This window comes from Molothrus aeneus, chromosome Z (genome assembly GCF_037042795.1).
Source record: "Molothrus aeneus isolate 106 chromosome Z, BPBGC_Maene_1.0, whole genome shotgun sequence".
Lineage (NCBI taxonomy): Eukaryota > Metazoa > Chordata > Aves > Passeriformes > Icteridae > Molothrus > Molothrus aeneus.
Window position 1 is genome coordinate 15,856,097 of NC_089680.1, and position 12,880 is coordinate 15,868,976.

Consider the following 12,880-nt stretch of genomic DNA (forward strand, 5'->3'; position numbering starts at 1 on the left):
TGTAAATATTCAATTTATTTGGGCTTCTACAGACCATTTATTTCTAATAGTATCCACCTTTTACACTGCTTCTGGTGGTGCTTCTACAGTCTGCTTTGATTTTGGATCACTCAATTGTAGCTCTCATTCTTAAAAGTAAATGTTTGTGTGCTGGATTTGCTTGACTTACTGTCTCCACCATAGTGTTAAATTATTAAATTATTAAATAATAGGGTATTAAGCAGTTTGCTCTCATATTTCTCTCAAATTAGCCTCCATGGATTTAATCCAAATAAAAATGAGGATAGTAGTCAGCCATTAAATACCAAATTCTTTTTCCATATCCCATTTTGATATGTCATCAATCCTGTCCTTTTGTGGGCAAATGTCTGTCACTATTAACAGCCCAAATTTTCAGCTGGTTAGTTGTTTCTAGATTTTTGTCTTGAGCAATGACCAGGGTTAGTGTACTATTATATCTTTAGTATTACAACAGGGTTTTCCCTTTTACAAGACCGTTTTTATTTTACAAGGTTTTATGAAATCCTTCAAATGCAGTGCTGCTCCCAGTATGTGCTACTTCACAGTTCCCACACAGGTGTTAGCCATATCCTACTAATTAATCTCCTTCACACGTCTCTGACATGCCTGTTTTATTAGGGTAGTTGGTGCCAAGAACTGTAGTGTCCCATTTTATTTTTAGAATGCCAGAATTCATGTTGTTTAGCACTAGCAAGTGTTACTTTAGCCTGCTGACTTAATGTTTCATACCCCACTCATCTGACATTCAGGCATCTTATTTGTCTGTTTTATTTATTGGTTTGTCTGTGGTTTGGGTGTTTTTTTCTTCCTTCCTGGCATTTGCAGAAACACATTAAACGTCAGTCAGAGATGCTTTGGCCCTGTCAACTCAAACCAGATGTTCTTCTGTGCCTGACAATTTTTCTCAAGCAGCATTTTTCCATGACCTTTTTAATTTTGTGTTATAACAGTCTGGTTCCATTAGAATGAAGGTGTAACCTTTCCTTTCAGATCAAATCTTTTTTAAATAGAGTTCAAGAGTTACTGACGTACTTGAATATTTACTCCTTGCATGATTATTTCCTTCATGCATAAGATTCAAAATCACTACACACTACATCCTATATCCTACACCTCTCACAATATTTCAAACTATGAAAGTCTCTCTTAACCTGAGATAAAACTCCAGAATATCCTTCCTTTACTGATAACAAATGTACTGTGACTAGTAGCTTTTCTCCCATACCCCAGGTGCCTGGTATATATAATTCTTAAAGTGAGTTGCCTTCACAGTCATAGTCATTCAGTCTTTAGACCTCAGTCCTCAGTCTCAATCTCAATAGAGACTGATTGAATATCTCAATCTCAATAGAGACTGGAAACTCTCTATCTCAACTTTAATATAGGACCTTGACTCTTTGTTCCCATTTTATTGGGAAGGTTCTATGACTTTTTTGTTTTCAAGATCTCTTTTGGATGTTCTTGTTCATATAGCTTCTCCTTAGAAGAAATTATTTAGTTTTTTCTTCTCTAAATCTACATTATGCTCATTATTTAATTAAATAAATGAAATAAAGAAATAGTCATGACCTTGAAAAAAGGCAAGCTGATCTGAATTATCTGTAGCTTTACAGCTCAAAGATCTGTTCCTCAGCTGTCCAGCTCCTGCCCTTTTTCCTTATTCTGAACAACCTATTTCCCTCTGAGACACAGCTTGAACGAGTATTGCCAAGACTGCTCACATTGTCCTACAACTCCCGTGGGAGTCTGTGGCTCTAAAGCCCTCAGAGGTCCCTCTGGTACCTCAGTGATTCTTAGATATTCAGCCAGCACACACAGTCATATCCTGCTCCCCACACCACCCTTAAATCCCTCCTAGTCTTCTTTTGTGCCAGGAACCAGCACCCCTTTATCTTTCTCTTCTTCCTTCTGCTCTTCCCAAAGTACCAAACACATTGTTTCACAAACTCTGCTCTCTGCACTATGTATATAAAGCCAAAACCAAGTTTACAAGTAGTTTTCTACTTCATTCTGGTCTAACCTGGTTACTGCAAATGAATGCTTAATATTTCTTCTATGTATCCCTTCGTCATCCCAAACAACAATGCTGCTCCAATTTGCACATCTGTTATTTCTTCAAGGTAAAAAGCAAAATTTAGAAAGTAAGGAAATGTTCAGTATGGTCAGTCTTCAAAATCTTCATAACTATCTCCAGAAAAAAAAAAATCAATGGAAAGAATTGACAACAAATTAATAAAGCATTAAGAAAATCCCTGTTATAATTTATCTAAAAAGCAGGGGAAATTCTTGTGATAAAATATTTCATTCTTACTAAGGTATTTCTGAAAGAACATTTTAAAGCATACATAAATCAGACCAACTCAACTTCTCAATTCTCATCACACCAGGGGATGCTTCTAGAAATTGCTTTTATTATTTCTTTAAAGGAAATTTGATAGCTGAATATTAAAATGAAAATGTAATCCTTTAAAATTAAATTTAAACAAAATTGTCTAAGCTGCTGAGAAGTACTGAAAAACTATTATTAATTCTTCTGATCCTATTTAATAAATGGGAGTATAGGATGAATTGTCTTAAAAGTCACAAAATAATTATCATGCCAATTAAATTTTGTTTCCTCTGAAATATGGCAAAATTCAAGGGCTGAACAGAGTGGACAAGAGAAGTGACGCTGGACAGAACAATTGAAGTCAGCAGGTAACAATATCTCTGACAGATGTGTATGGTATCTTATGTTATTATGTAATGATATCACCTTTTGTGTTGCCCATTACACTGTGTCCATCTTGCTGGGACATAAATCTGTAAACTAGACATTCTGTACTTGGAAGCTGATATTTATAGAACCTGAAACATTTCCCCAGTGTCCTTCAGACTAGAGGAGACACTGTAAGTATCCATTATTTAAGAGAAAGTTTGGATAGAGAGAATCTTTAGAGCACTTCATATGAAAATAAAATAAATTTTAAAAATTTCTACTCATAAAAACAAAAACAAAAGCAAAAGCAAAAACAAACAAAAGAATCCCCAAAACCAAAACAAACCAAATGCAAAAATATCCCCAAACAAACACTATCTAATAAGTTTCACTAAGACTACATCAGGTCAGGCATTTTACACTAGTATTTGTCATGAGTCTGATCAAGTTGGTAATTACCAAAGATATTCAAGAGAGGTAATTACTCTTAGTAATTCCCTGACATTCTGAGTCTGGCATCCAGATATTGATATAAACTGATACTTATAAATACTTTTTTGACAGAGCTGACAGCAATGTCTCTGGAAGCAGGAGCTCTGAGGACTATATAATTTAAAAGAGTTTTTAAATCTTCGCTTGAACCAAATAAAATCCAAACAAAATAAGTTAGGCTCCATCCTTTAGTTCACTATGTTGGAACAGAGAACATCAAAAGAGCACCAACATGTAGGGGTCATTCATGAAGTACTGAGAAGTCTCTAAGAAGACAAGCATCAACAGCACCTGCTCCTCAGTAATTTGAAGGATAATTTTGTCTTTCATATCTATCCAGGAATAACTTTCTTTTTATACCTCTTCCCCAGGAAAAAACCCACAAAAACCAAAAACAAACAAAAGAAATAACCCAGTTGTAAAGCTTCGAGTATGGCTATGGAGATACCGTTTTACCATTTACCATTTACATTTACATTTACCATTTACTACTTCTGTCACATGGTTTCCAGCACAGGAGGGTGTGGGAACTCTGAAAGAAAAATACCAGCTCAGAATATAATTTGATTCATTTGAATCAACAGAGTCACAAGGATGTTCTATTCACAGCTTTTTTTGTACTTCTGTCTTTAGCTGTTAGCAACACTTTGCATACAACTATGGAATACATTCAGTATTAGAAAAGCACAATTTGCATGGAGATAGTGCTCAAATCTGTGCTCAATCGTGCTTCCAGGAAATTCCACTGCAAAAATAGTATTTATGTAAATGATAGCAGGATGAAGCCCTAAAATAGTAGTACTTCTGGCCATATAAATGCAGCAGTTTCAGAAAGGTGTATTCATTTTGAAACCTTTAATGCACAGCATATAATGGATTTTCTCATATCTGATTTAGGAACTGAATGAGGCAGATTAGAATACTATTCCTTCTGCTATACTTTGCACAGAATCTACTTACAGACCTACAAGTTCATGTGCCATTGAGCTGATAATACTCTATCTTGTTATTGATATCCTTTGCTTTTGAATAAATTGTTTTTCCGAAGCTGATGTATAGCATTTTCTCAATAAAAAATGTTTAGAAAGGAAGAAAGAAAAAGAGTAAGGTGCATCTATGAACAGTTTGCTGAAAATGACTAAATGGCAACATCAATCAAAATAGGAGTTTCGTAATTTTCTTATTCCCAGCCTGTGTGTGTGAGAGATTTACTGTGTTGCTTCTGCATGAAGCTGGTCAAAATTGATCATACTTTCTTTCCAAAAAATTCATGACAGCCTAATATGGTCATAAAAGTATTCTCTGTTCTCACAAAAGGCATGATATGACTTCAGCTTTATATAGTAAAAGCACCTTGCAATCATTAAATCCAGGCAAATGATGGTTTACATCAAAATAGTGAGTTCAGGCAGCATTTTCTTTTCAACACAGGAGAGAGTAGAATTACAGATTTTACCTAAACACAGTTAAGGTTTCAGTTTCAAAATATCCTGAAACAAGAAAAATACCTAAAACAGAACTTGAAATTTGCCCTAGAGGGATATAGTCAATACTGAAATAATTCTACACAAATGCCTTTATAAAGATACTTAACAGGTCATATGCTTCTTATGCCTCTCTACTTGAACATCCTAAACAGAAGCTGACTCTTAATAACATTAGCATAACTAAATTTCTAATAAGTTTCTAATATAATACAAATAATTAATGAGTGTTCATGACTAGCTTCATTCTTTTATGACTTTCTGCATATAGTAACTGAAGAAATCATATTTTTCTGGTAAATATAATTTACTAGGAATAATATTTGCATCTTTTATTTTCAATCTGTGAAAGTAAAAATGCAGTCAGAAAAAGATAGCATTACAATTTAATTTTAATTATAGATTGAATGTTGGAAAGACCACTATCAAGAATTTAGATTTGGACAATTTTGTTATATACCTTAAAAGGAAAAAAAAAGTTTCATGAATGCAGTATGTATTATTTTGACAGAAAAATATTTTTGCCTAACCTGTTAGAATCTCTTGTTCATAACAGCTTTAGATATCCTATGGAAATCTTTACCTCTTATGCCATAATTGTAAATTAACTGGAATATTTCTACAAAATAAAACCTTATTACAATGCTTAAAAGTACACAGAACACAACATAAAAGAACATCATGGGTCTTTCTTAAATATTTATATGTTTTACTGATGAGGATGCCTTTGCAGATCAAAGTAACAAAATAAAATGACATATAATATGTTAACAGGACACTAAATATTGAAGGAAAACAATGTTTTCCTTTAGTTGCTTTAGTAGGTTTCTTCACTTGAAAACTTATGATAGACAATATTAATAATTATCATTCAGATCAAATTGAAATAGCTTAATTAATTATAGTTTAATATCAACTGCATGTTATGTTCTCTTAAATATTGGACTTTGTTAGATTGCATCTTTTATACAAAACTTGGAAAGATACATTATTTATTTGCATTGAAGCACAAAAGTATGATATTTGTTCTATAGGGTAATATAGAGATTCTCTTAAAGTACAGCAAATCATACTGTAAGCTCATCATAAATGGTACAACATTATTTTACATACTGTTAAATGTCCACTAACTTTTAAGAAATATTTATGTGACCATATGAATAAATCTCTACATGAAGTGGATGTCTGTAAAAAGATTGCAATTTTGTGAGAACTATAGATTTTTTACAATTATTAAAAGGGTTGAAATACTATATTAGCAGGCAGTTAGATAAATAAAAAGAGTAACAAGTAACACACACTTATCTTTATTACCTTTGATTATATAAATATGAATTGAGAAATGCTCAAAGAGTTTGTTTTTCCTGTGAGGGACTCAAAATTCTTTATTTCTAAGGATTTATTAATTTTTGCATCATTGCATCTTATGGAAGTTCAACATTAGGTTACAGGACCATTTTTTTTTTTAATACTCATTATTTTTAAAAGTTATGCAATATATGTAAAATGATAATGGAATTTAAATGAACAAACCATGTAATCTCTAACAACTCCCAAACAGATTTTTTAAAATAAGTTTTTACTTGATACTCATCTATGGAAGCAAAAGGGTCTATATAAATATATTTGTGTGGGTTAATTGAAGAAATTTGAAGTGTGTGGTCGGAACCTTGGCAATAATAAATGGAAATCTTAATATCACCTCTTTGTTTTTAGCATATACTGATTTTTGCCGTCCTTGGTAAAAAATAGGAGTAATAGGTACTAAAATGGTAAACAGGAGAACAAAGGTTTGGTCATGGGTGGAAAAAATTGCCACCTGAAACTTCTGCAAAATATTTTTTAAAGTGACAATAATAGACATATTTAAGTAAAGTTGAAATAAGTCTCTATGGAAAAACATGATAATCTTAAGAGAAGACAGAAAGAAATAGTTAAATTTCTGTAATTAATCATCAAAAATTCCATCCCAGTCATTCCATTATTTGAAAGGAAAGAAACATTGAGAAACATCAAGAAACATCATTAAGGTCTGGTACTACTGTACCTCAAGACATACGTCATGGAAACAGGATTCACCCAGGGTTGACAGGGTTTTAATCCATTAAACTGCTATTGTCATAATGACAGAGAAAATTAAAGCTCAGGTGACTATCTTGGAGAACAAAGCATGTCTGTTTTAAACTTTACTTCTGGTGTATTTTGAAATGTATCAGTCGCTTGAGGAAGCCAGTTATGTCTCTGACAGGCACCCTCTTCATTATCTTTTCATAATAATGTGTTAGCTGTTTTGTAATTAATAGCTTGAAATGTGCAGAGTTGTTTTGGCACAATTCTAAATGGTACTGTAATAATACACTAGCTTCTTTAGCACTTTTGGTAGAAGGTAAAGGCCTAACACACTGTCTTGGGTTGGAAATGGGGGTGTGTACTTGTGTATTCCATTCCTATTTGTTAAAGTGGGGCAGTTATCTTCTGTTAATTGAGCAGTTTTCTTTATCTCTTCCATAACCAATCTTCCCTCCAGGGAGACATTTGCTGTTAATGGGCCATTGAGTGTCACTGCATGACTGATAAAAATTACCTCATCCCATTGTGAGAACTTCTGCCTGGCGGGGGAGGAGCCAAGCATTCCTGCCTGGATAAAATCTGAGATTTGGAAGACCACAGCAGCCTTTTCCTACTAGATTCCCAGAGGGGCAGCTGTCTTCTCCACTGGATTCCCAGAGGAAGACCAGGCCCATTTGCACTGCCACTGGACATTCAGAGGAAGACTACACCCTTCTACAGGCTCACTGCTCCAACAGAACCATACCTGTCAATCCAGGAGGACTGCAGCCACCATTTAATGGGACTGCTACCCTGACCAACAGGGTGTCATGCTGTATTCTGATTGTCAGTAGGTTTTTGTTGTTGTTGTTTGTACTATTACATTTGTATTTTTAGTTTCCTTAGTAAAGAACTGTTATTTCTATTCCCATATCTTTGCCTGAGAACCTTTTAATTTCAAAATTATAACAATTCAGAGGGATGGGGTTTACATTTTCTGTTTCAGGGGGCGGCTCCTGCCTTCCTTGGCAAACACCTGTCTTTTCAAACCAAGACACATGCTTCATACTGAATTAGACTTTAACAGGTTGCATATCATTGATACAGTTGGTCATAGCTGATGAATATGAATGTCATAAAATTTATTTCGTTTTCTAGAACTAAAAATAATAATTTTAAATATTATATAAAATGCCAAAATAGAATACTACAGAGCAGTACTACATTTAAAAACACTTGCTATTAAATTTCTTGTGAATTTCTATCTAAAAAAATAAATAGAAATGGCACATTTTTACAAGGTATTAAATTTTCATACTTTGGGATACTATGACAAAAGGGCTTCTGACCTGTAAAAGTTTTATAAGGATTGTTGTTTTGGTTTTCTGAGGTCATCACACGGCATTTACAATTTTATATTTGGACTGGTTTACATCAGGAAGGTGAGGAAATAAGATTTTTCAAAAATCAGCATCTTTTACAATAATAGGGTGTAACTCTAGAAGAAAGTAGCTGAGATATTTAAAGATCATATTTACTATAAATGTGTTTAAATAGAATATAATCTATTTTATTATTGAAAAGAATGAATAAAATATTATGGTATTCTAAAATAGTTGAACTAATCTGGGCTTCTGTAGTTTTTGACAAACAAAAAACATGCATATTCAAAAGCATGGTTGTTATGAAAGAAGCATGAATGTTGTTGTTATGAAACAAGCATGTTATGAAAGAAAACATAGGTCATAACAGGTATTTGATCCTAATTTAGCTGAACAGGAAGACAATTTTAAAAAAAGTAATTACAGATTCTGAAGAATCATGAGCTGAACACCAACCAGATACATTCCTGGATGGAGTCTATATTCTTTAGAATAGGAAAAGAAAGCTAAGGCAAGATACAGTAATATTCATATACATGTCTCTGCCAAAAATACCACAGAATTCATTTTTTTCCATATTAAGTTTTTTTGCCACCATTGAATGTGTAACATTGAACCACTTGTTCAGATAGATATGGATATAGATATATAGATGATCTAGATAGATGATAGATATAGATATAGATATAGATATAGATAGAGATAGATGTAGATATAGATATAGATTAGATATAGATAGATATAGATATAGATATATTAGGTTAGATATATGTATACATATACATACATATGTATACACAATTTATGGAGTAAATATTCATGTCAATGTATTTATGGAGCTTTCAAGTTGAACAAAGTTTTCAGTTTGATCATTGCATGGCTTTGGCATTAATTACACTGCTTAACTTAACATATGAGGAAATCAAAGTGCTATCACCAAGCTGAAAGTAATTTCTATTGTATTGTATTGTATTTTATTGTATTCTATTCTATTCTATTCTATCCTATAAAATCATTGAATAGCTGACGTTTAAGGATGATCTGGTTCAATCTCCTTGCACAAGGCCATGTCAACTAGAGCCGGTGGCCCTTCTCAAAAGTGTGTGACAACTGTAAAGTTGCACTTATATAACTCCAGCCCACATTCTACACATCTATCAATATCTTCAAATGTCTTCATAGCAGATCAGGAGTACAGATGCAGGTCAAAGGAAAAATAATAATACCATCAACTCTAAAGAAAATGTAGTACCATTCTGCTTACTGTTCCTCAAGACAGATTTAATTGGAAATATGCTTTAAAATACCCTGGGAGTTCCCAAGTTAAGTACCTATGCAGCTCATTTATGGAGTTAAAATTCTCAATCAGGGATTTACTTCCTAATGACTTTGCTTTACCATCAATGACTGTGTTTCATCAGTGCAGTTGAGAGTGCCATTAAGAACAGGAGGAGAATATAATGTTTCTTTTAAATTATCCGTGAACTTAATTTAAAACTGCTCTTTGCAACTCTTTTACTCTACTTACTGCACATAATGTTACATGGTGAAACAACAGTAAAATTGATACAAGTGTTGTGGGGAAAACAAAAATATTTTATCACCATAAAAGAGTTAATTACATTTTTTATATACCAGTATTTAAAATGGCTCTTGATCTCTTCACCTCAGGAAACCATTTTAAGCATAATGCCTAATTATTCACTGTAATAAATTACTATGTAGTAATAGTAACTAAAGGTTACTATTACTACAAAATCCACATTAGTTTTTCTAGATTTTGTTGGCTAAAGTTCCTGTCTCAGCCAATCACAACTCCTGCAGTTGCTATTTTCTATAAAAGCAGCTGTGTCGCGCTATTCTCAGTGACAGTTTTCTGATCTTATTTTCTCTCTAGGAAATGTCATCAACCCTGCTTGAACAGTATATCATAGGCTTCTGAGAACTGATGTTTGGAAAACTGATACTTCATATTTAACAGGATATTTTAACATAAGTATTTCGCTTACCAAATGTTAAAAGTAAAAATGTCTTATGACAGACATGTCATCTGCTCACAGTTCAAAGGATCACAAAGGTCTCAGAACAACTGAGATGAAACAAATTATATTTGCACACATTTAAATATACAACAGTTTTCTCAAATGCTCAATCTGGTAAAAAGAAATGTACCACTGTTGCATGTGAATTTCAACAGCCAAGTAAAGCTGACTTGTGAATAAAGCCTGAACCAACATTTCAATATTCAGTCATGATATTCCAATATTTTCACACAGCTAATATATTATCAAAATGAATTTGTATGCTTCTCTTATTGCCTGTTGTTATGATCACATGACATTTTTGCAACATCAATTGCTCTTGTGGAAAAGTGACATTATGACTGCACTGAACTGTTTCACCCTCTCTTAACATAATTTATTATGTGTACACCATTAGCACACAATGAAAATATTAAGAAAAAAAAAAGGAAGACATTACTTCTCAGGGACATTAAATTATAACTCTTGGAATGGGAAGAAATGAGCAGCCTCTGGGAATCATGATGCACTGATGTTCCAGCAGCCTTGAAATACAAGAAAATCTTTCTTTCAGCAGATTATATGGGATTAAAAAAATCACTGATCTCAGTGTTGGTCCACAATTATATCATTTGAATTATTTACTAAGGTAACTAATGCAATTGCTTATGCCTACACTCCCAACAGATGCTCAGAATGCAGCTTGCCTCGAAGTCATTAAATGAAAGCCATGTTCACAGTGGTAAAATATTTGGTGCACACAGCACAGTAAAATCCTAAATGCATAATGATACCACTAAACATGAACATAGACATTGTATATTTGTCTATATTCCACATTATTGGAATCATGTCCCATGGTTGTGACAAAATTTGACAAGTTTCCTTAAGGCCAATATACAAGCCAACTAATTATGTATAATATATAAGATATTACAACTCCTGGTTCTGACTAAAAATAGAGATACCTGAAGAGTACCTCTCTGCAGCCTCTTTCTAAAAGCAGACCAGTTCAGGAGAAACCCTAAATATAATCACTGTTAAAAAGTTTTATTTTATCATTATTAACATTATGAAGTACTTATAATACATATTCATCAAATCACTGTAAGTTCAAGAACAAGAGCTTAAAATTCCTAGATAACTGACTTCATCATGAGAAAAAAACAGCTTTACAGTAGTTTTTTCTCTAGAAGACAAGATAATTTTTCTTTTCTTGGCAGCACATTGGCAAGATGCTGTCACTGTGGGTGCTGCAGGGAAGCCTCTGTAGAAAGACATCATGGTCTACCTCACTCAAGCTACCGCTGGTTCCATCTGTCTCCAACAAAACCACCAAGAACACAACTGAGCCCATCAGTCAGCGGTGTCCTTTCAAAAATACGAGTAAAAAGGTTGAAGACTGCTAGATATAGAAAGAACAAAAAGAGTGAGAGAGACCAGAGGGAAATACCAAAGTCAAGGCAGGAAGGGGAAGAGCACCATGCTGGAGAAGACCTTGTGGAAGAGTTGTACTGCCTGTACCCTGCTGCAGTTGGGTATTTCTGGGGGAACTGCAGAATACAGAGGGGCCACACTGGGGCAGAGAAATTGTGAGGAGAAAGGAGAGGCAGAAAGGAAATACAGTGTACTGACTTTAAATCCCACTGACTACATTCCCCTGAACTACTTGGTGAGGACAATGGTGTTTTGGAGTGCAGGATTAATGATCAGCTTGAGAAAAGGGGAGGCAAAGGGATTGTTTAAAGGTTTTTCTCTCTGTATTCTACAAGGGAAATGAGTAATTACTTATTTAATTGGCAATAATTTAAGATAATTTTCCCCAAGATGAGTCTGTTCTGCTAACAGCTGTCTCCTTGTCTGGTGGGAGACCAACTAGAGAAGGTGCCCCATTGGAGCTGTTGTTTCCAAATAGAGAAGCACTACTGGGTGGCGTAGTGATCAGAGGCTGTATTTCACACAGCAGTCATGAAAGAAGAGTTTCCAATCCTGGAAAAGTAATGAGGAGATCAGCAGAAATACCACTTTGGACTTCCAAGGTGAAAACTTTGACTTGTTTAGGAGACTGATGGACAAAGTCTCTTGGGAGGCAGTCCTGAAGGGCAAAGGAGTCCAGGATATCTAGACATAAAGAAGAACCAGAAAGAGGATGTGTGGAACTACTAGCCTGTCATTCTGACCTCAGAGCCAAGGAAGTTTATGGGACAGGTCATCTTCAGTGCCATCACGCAGCACATATGGGGCAGCCAGGTGGTCAGGCCCAGTCAGTACAGGTGTATGAAAGGCAGGTCCTGCCTGACCAACCTGATCTCCTTTTATGATGTGCACCTAACTAGTGAATGAGAAAAGGGCTGTGGATGCTGTTTACATGGACTTTAGTAAAGTTTTTGGCACAAATTTCCACAGCATTCTTTTGGAAAAGCTGGCAACCCATGGCTTAGATCAGCGTGTTTTTACTAGAAAAAATCTGTCTGGGCCCAGAGAGTGGTGGAATTACATCCAGTTGGTGGCTGGTAAAACTAGGGGCTCAGTGCTGTTTCCCCAGGGCTCAGTGCTGTTTAATACCTTTACTGATTATTTGGGTGAGGAGATCAAATGCACCCTCAGCAAGTTCACAGATGACACCAAGCTGGAGGAGAATGTTGATCTGAATTATAGGAAGGTTCAGATGGTTCTGCACAGGCTGGGTTTATGGGTCAAGGCAAATTGTAGAAGTTTCAACAAAATAAAATT